General features: G+C 32.6%; 1 long non-coding RNA gene across 1 annotated transcript; it reads left to right on the top strand.

The window, feature by feature from the left end:
- Positions 1-3,621: 3,621 nt before the first annotated feature.
- LOC123672894 lies at positions 3,622-5,080 on the top strand. The gene is made up of 3 exons (XR_006746384.1): positions 3,622-4,212; positions 4,542-4,662; positions 4,731-5,080. It is a non-coding gene; the product is annotated as an uncharacterized LOC123672894 (long non-coding RNA).
- Positions 5,081-7,182: the final 2,102 nt, after the last annotated feature.

Here is a 7,182-nt window from a genome sequence, read left to right as displayed (position 1 = left end):
CGGGGTTTATTTGAGAGGATTGTTAGGCAATAATTCCACTGGCTTCGAATGAATTTCAGAAAACTTGGACTACCCTTGTAAAATTGATATATTCTGGCTTCTTTCAAGGGGCTTTCGATATATTATGAAAGTAAGTAATCCAGAAAGCATAATTGTGCAAAAGGGGTTTAGACTCGGTGTTATTAATTTTGAGATTTCAAACAACTCCTTCCAAACTCTCTCTCTACTTAATAACCCAAATAGTCGAAAAGCAGGAAAGTTCAATAAGTCTGCGGGGAGCTTAGGGCCACCATTTCGGTGCAAATGAAGCAAAACCAACACATTCATTATATCTGATGGTTCCAATAAGAGTTCTCATGATGTTTCAGGGAGAGATTGGGCTTATACTGTAACCCTGTAACTTTCTGACCCGACCGAATCAACCATCATTACGTAACTGCCTTATTGCCCGAAATCCCGTTAATGCGAACACGAAAAAAACATTAATGCCTCAAAAACCAAAACAACCAATGGGAACGGGAGTTCTCCCACCTGAATCAATTCATCATTTACCATAACTGCGCTAATTGAGCGTATATTACCAACCAGCCAAGGACGTCGATGGTTAACCGGCCTCCGGTTGATTATATCGTGTCCCATAATGTGGAGGTGGATAAAAACGCTTCCATGTCGGGCCACCACGGTTGGATATAACGGATTCATGATCCGGAAAGAGTTAATTAATTCTGGCTGTGCAAATATGTATTTATGATAATGTGCGGAAATACCTGCTTAGTTGTAGCGAGCTAAATGGAGGTAAGAAATTCATTTGGATTCGAGACAGTTCCGGCTTCTGATGGCACAATGCTCAGTTGCAGTGGCGTAGCGAATTTTACCCTTACCGGAGCCTTGAATCGAAATATGTTGAGGACTCAAAAGAAGGGTGATGTTTTTAATAGATGAAACAAAAAAATCTGGAATTCAATTGAAATAATGAAATACAAAGTGTTCCTAAATTGAAAATACTAATAAACATAGATAGACGGAGTATACGCAATTTTCGCATGTCCCCAACATGGTTAGATTACGTTGTCGGATTGTCGGATTTTATGTCATTATGAATGTGTATTATATTGAATGAGATATATTTATTAGAGTGATTTTTAATTGAATATGCAAATTTGAATATTTGGAATCCGATATTTTTCCTAATTATCGAATTTATATTATACAGAATATTTATTACTTTCTGTATTTACCTGCTGAAATCCAAGGTTGGCAACTATTGCTCTTCTAGCGTCATCCGTTATTTCATGTCGTTTGGCGAGCTTGAAGAATGTTTTCCGAATTTCTGATATATTTTGGTATTTATCTCAATATATTTCTAGTTGATATGAAACGTTGATTCACTATGGGACATAAGAAGTGCGTCCTTCATGGAAAAACTCGCGAATTGAGTGAAATATCGTATCACTAGCTGATATGTTTTCATTTCCGCGCGCTTTATGTCAAATTTAATAGTTTATGTTGGGGACAAAATTTACTTACTGAAAATGACATATGCTCCCTCTATCTATATTTATTACTCTGATACAAACAAAAATGAAAGATTTCTTGGATTATTTCAAGAAAATTAAGTTCTATGAATATGGGCCGGCAAACTCTTTGTTTTCGAGATGCAGGGTGTTTCTTGTTGTTCTGCTTTTGTGTGAGGATTACACGAGTTTATCGAATCAAAATTAGTAAGCACAAAGTTTTCGTTGTTAATGATCGTTTCTAGAAGACCATCTAGTAGTGATGAGAGAGAAGGGGACACCTTTCAACGAAATTTTAATAAAAGCCACTATCATTGTGTATATGATAGGAACATGACGGGGGGGGATAGGTTTGAGAACAGGACATGAGACATTGAAATATAATGTTTGCAGTCAAATAATACTCGTACACAAAAAAATCTGTGTTGAGAAATAACTATCGTTTGTCGTATTGGATATGCGAAAAAAAAATATAACAAGGATGATGTTCTTCCAGTTTCCTTTTACAGTAGCAGGACGTTATATCCGTCCTCTATCTCCACACTGCTGACGTCATCCAAAGGGGGGGAAATTCAAATTTCACCCTTTTTTCTGTTACTTCTAAGGTGTCATTTCTATTTTTTTCATGTTTGACCCACCAGTTTGTCTCAAAAATGTTATTAATTTATAAATGATACTGGATAACATTTTTAAGGAATTTTAGGTATCAAACTTCCTGGGCTCCTATAGCCTGGGAACCCCTAAATCATTGATACGGCTGAAGCGGCGGTGGCTACGCCCCTGCTTAGATAACTTCACTTCAGATGGGGTTTCCTTGTAGTGTTGGCTTGATAAATGAATGAGTGAAACGGAATTTTAAACTTCGGCCCTGCAGTTTGGATAACTTCGTAATATTCATGAGGAATATTGAAATGTTCCAGGACCCAACAGTTGATCTGTTCCTAAAAGTCAAAATATTCGAGTCGATACAACGAGCAACAGAAATATATTGGAGATATTGAAATATTGAACCGTTCACGGAAAAAAATCTATTCTCAAATCAAGAAACAGGATATTCTTGAAATATTCAACTTGATCCAAGTATATATTGAATCGGAAAAAGTTAAGTAAGAAATTTGGTATACTTGGAATGAATAAATAGAATACCGAATACATATACTTCATAGAAATATATAATACTCCATACAAGTAAATGATGTATTCAAAATGAAGGAATAAATTTATTGATTCAAGAATACTGCTACATTTTGTTTGAATATACGATATAGCGACTTCGAAGATATCATTTACTCATTATGAAAATTGAAATATACTCATTCCAAATTATATTTTTGAAGAATTGGTTTACATATTATAATTATTGCGAGTGATACATTTTAGTTGTAATTAGAATATGCCCAAGTCACAAAGATGAATTGGAGACCTATTTGCTCATTTTTCATGTTCGAGACTAATCATAATAAATGAAAATATGAAATTTTGTGGACAAAATTTCGTCATAGTGAGACATATTTCATTTTAATATTTAAATATTAGGGTTTGAGTTTTAGAAGGGGAGTGAATAATCCATCTGAACTCCACCCTGTGATTGAATTAGCAGATAATATGAATTTTATTTTTCTTTTTATGTTCATTGTAGCTAACCAACTCAATAAAGGCCATACTAGCATAGTATAAGGAGGTTTTCCTTATACTATGATACTAGATAGTTTGTTAATATACCGTTTCACAATACATCTAGTTTCTGACGCTAAAAATTGTCACATCGGTACCATATTGAGGTAAGTTATGTGATTTTTTGAGATGTGTTAATAATACATGAAAATATAAGTGAAATTGATTTTGGTGAGCAATCATGAACCTAAAAAATGATAAGAAAAACACATTTTTCATCTTATTAGAATTTTGACCAGTCTTTTGAAATAACTTTTGTTTCAACATTCAAAAATGGATGAGGTGATGAGGTACTAGCAATCAAACACCTGGGATTGCCCCAGATAGCAAGGTTCTCGTGACACAACATGGGAATAATCGTTAACAGTTTACGTTATATGTGTGATATAGAATAAGCCAAAAATTATTTAATGGATATAAATGTATTTTACAAAATATAATTCCTTTGAGTGGTGTCTAATGACCCAATTGCTTGATGAGTGAAATATTTAAATAAAAAAAAACTAAAAATATTTTGATCACGGACTTCGTTTTGAATAAGATGAGTGATAAAATTTGTTTTGATTTTTGAAAAATTCAAATGATCCAGTTCAGAATAATCCATTCATAATCTGAATTATATTTGCATGTACTAGATCTGAGTATATTATACCGAAATATACTAAAACGCGAGTTCTTTTCCCTGCATCTTCGTCAACATGATTCGACTCGTTTGATATGCCGCGCCAATGAAAACGTTCTTATCCACCTGTTGGCAGTATTTATCGTAATACAAGTATATAAATGCTTTCATCCACTAGATTCAAGAATATTATTCGAAGATATACTAAAATGCGCCCTCTGTGCAGTTTGCATTAGAAAATATCTCTTTCGATCCCCTTCAGTCTCATTTAGGTGATAGGACTGATCAGTCTACGGAAGTTTTGATTGTGTTATAAGTGTTAGATACTGAATACATACTGCAAAAAGCAAAATTTAATTAGGAATTAGGGATACATGGAGTGTCTTATTGGAACATTTCAAGGTAAGTTTTTATTGAGAAATAATTTCAACTCATTTAATTTTTTCTCATCAATTCGGATTTCATTTTCCTTTTCATGATGCTCTTGCTGTTTTTTACTATTATAATTCAGCTTGATATCTTTGTATTATTTATTTGAGGACTAGGTATTTTTGAATGGATATTTTCAACAAAATTCTTACTTTTTCAGAACAAATGCGTTAATATTTAATAGGGTCTGTTATAAAGATTTTCTAGAGATTTCTAATTATTTTCGAAATATTAATGCACTTTTTGAATACAACTTCCTGTTCATAATTGATGAATGTTAATTAAATTTGATTCTTTTGCAGAATATGGAAATTGTTCATGAACAATTGGGAGTTACGTTATCATTTGCTGATGAAAATGCAAATCAATAGATATCTATCGATATGAGTGAGATACAATTTTGAAATAATTCTTCAGGACCAGGTAGTATTTTTCATTCGAAAAAGTCCACGATAAAATTTATTAATCACAAATTTCTTCTTTCTTTGCAGATCTCAAGTGATATTGGACAAATCATTCAAGAACAGAAAAATAGAGCCACACAGAGGAATCAAACCGCCAAGCCCAACTTGTTTTTGGTATCAGGGGAATATCTATTATAGCCGAAAAGTTTCCAAATTGTTGTATAGATTTAGATGAACTTTTAAGAATGTATCTCGAATTATCTACATCTAAATAATTTATTCTTTAGGAGATAACTATGTTCCTTTAATCCTTTGTAGTACAATGTTTTATCCTGTATTTGTATAAATGTATTACAATTTTTTTCCAATGTAGATATTGTTTATTTGTTGGTTTTTATTTATTATATGATGATTTGAGAAATAAATTCGTTTTTTATATATGGTGTATTTTATTCATTATTCAGATTAAAAAATCTAATGGATTGGATAGATAATTGCATTTATTCTTTCGAATAATTTCAAATAATTGATTTGAAATTAATATTCATTTCAAGTAAGTTTACTATTTCTTCGGAACAACCATAAAATTAATTTTGAATTCACCATATTACATACTTATTCTAACACTAACTTAATTTTGGTTTGAGTATATCAATTCTTTCATTCGAGTATATGATTCACTACCTTCAAACGAAGAAATGATTTAAATTGAGGAATTCAATATCTTGTCTTGAAAATATTTTATATTGAAACGAAATTTATCAACCACTCATTTCAAGTATAGTCATTTACTCACAGCGAATATAAGAATTTTCTTTGGACCAATAATACCGACTTTATTAAATTGGAGAATATCATATACTTATTTGGAATACTTGGTATATTTAAATTTGGAGAATAAAGTATACTTGACCCAAATTTATTATATTCTTGCTTATATATGAATCTATCATATACTTCGACCAAATATTATTCACTCAATTTGAGAATAGATTTTTTTGCGTGTTGAACTCTGAATAGCTGAGTATTATTATTTTGAAGTGAATAGGTGTATATAAAGGAATTTTAGTGGCCTTTCAAATGTTCTCTGTCGTTTTTAAGAGGTCGTTTCCCGAATAGATCATTCAGTGGAGTAGATGGTTTGTATTGTATGATGCCATCTATCCTCATACAAGATTCTATGTTCATCACTTGACCAGAGCTAAATAAAAGAAAAATATCGAAGAGAAATACACACAATACCTCAGTGTTAATAGATCCGACAAGAAGTTTCCAGTTAGAACTGAAATGTGAAGTCATTTCATGTGTGAAATGAATAGAAGATAGCCAGCATATCATCGATTATGTATCACCTTATCATAACACAATTTTTCGATCATGGTGATAATGGGCATCATCCTGCGTCAAACGAAAATTAAACTCAATATTTTTTAGTCTATTCATTGGTTTGTCTGAACATACAAAAAAAAGTGGATATTCAGTATATTCGAATCATTGAACCCACCTGAAAAATTGTCATTTTCTCCAAATTTGAATTTTCACGTCGCATTCCCTTCGATGTGATAGAAGATAGGTCTGCAGGTTCCTTCACTAGGAGAGGGACCTGGTTGCTGACAACTAAGGCCTGGTTCACATGTTCCGCTGAATCCAAGATCACCTCCGCATGGTTCACCTTCTGTCCTAGCACATTCTTGACAGCATCTGCAAAAACAAATTATCTGAAGGTTTCATTTCAATATTGGAAATCAAATGTCGTAAAACTTATATGATCAAGAACGTTACGCACTCTGTTTTTGAATACAATGTTGAGATACAAAATGAAGAATAAAATTAAATTTTAATTTCACTTTCAATTTAAGAAAATTCATACATGTGTAATTAATATGTTATTTGTTATGAACATCCGATTGATTAATTAACATGAACAAATTCAATTTCAACATGGTCACACCCAACGCCGGCGCGAATAATTTTGGCGCCTGAAACAAACAATTTTTCTGCACCCCTACTGAAAAAGCATCGATAACATGACCTCCCCCACCTCATATTCACCCTACGCTAAAAAAAAACAGCACCTGCTCTGATGATAATATTAAAGTTTCTTCTTCCGTTGAAGAATGATTTTATCCCTCTTTCAATGAAGGTAATAGGGATTTCTGTTTATATTGGTTGGAGTTCGTGAGTTTATTATACAGGTGGCTTAGTGCAAGTGGTTTAGAGATTTTTGTTGCAGAGGGAATGTTGATACATGAAGCGAAACAATTTCAAGTTATTTTTAATAGGATGAAATATGAAAAGGCTGCTAGCAAACTGGGCCGAATTGCCGACCCTCAAATATATTCGCCTTAAACGGCCCCTTGACTGTTTTACCTCTAAAGCCGGCCCTGGTCAAATCTATTGATGTCACGACTATTGCACGCTCTTGATAAATGAATGTTTTATGAAGGATGAGAAAATCGCTAGTTTGAAAAGAACTTTTGAATGAAGAAGGAAAAATATGTTCTTCTGTTTCTCGAATAAATGAATATCGCTTCTCGAA

This window comes from Harmonia axyridis, chromosome 2 (assembly GCF_914767665.1).
Source record: "Harmonia axyridis chromosome 2, icHarAxyr1.1, whole genome shotgun sequence".
NCBI lineage: Eukaryota > Metazoa > Arthropoda > Insecta > Coleoptera > Coccinellidae > Harmonia > Harmonia axyridis.
Note: the sequence above shows the minus strand (reverse complement) of the source record. Positions and strands in the feature narration are given on the sequence as shown.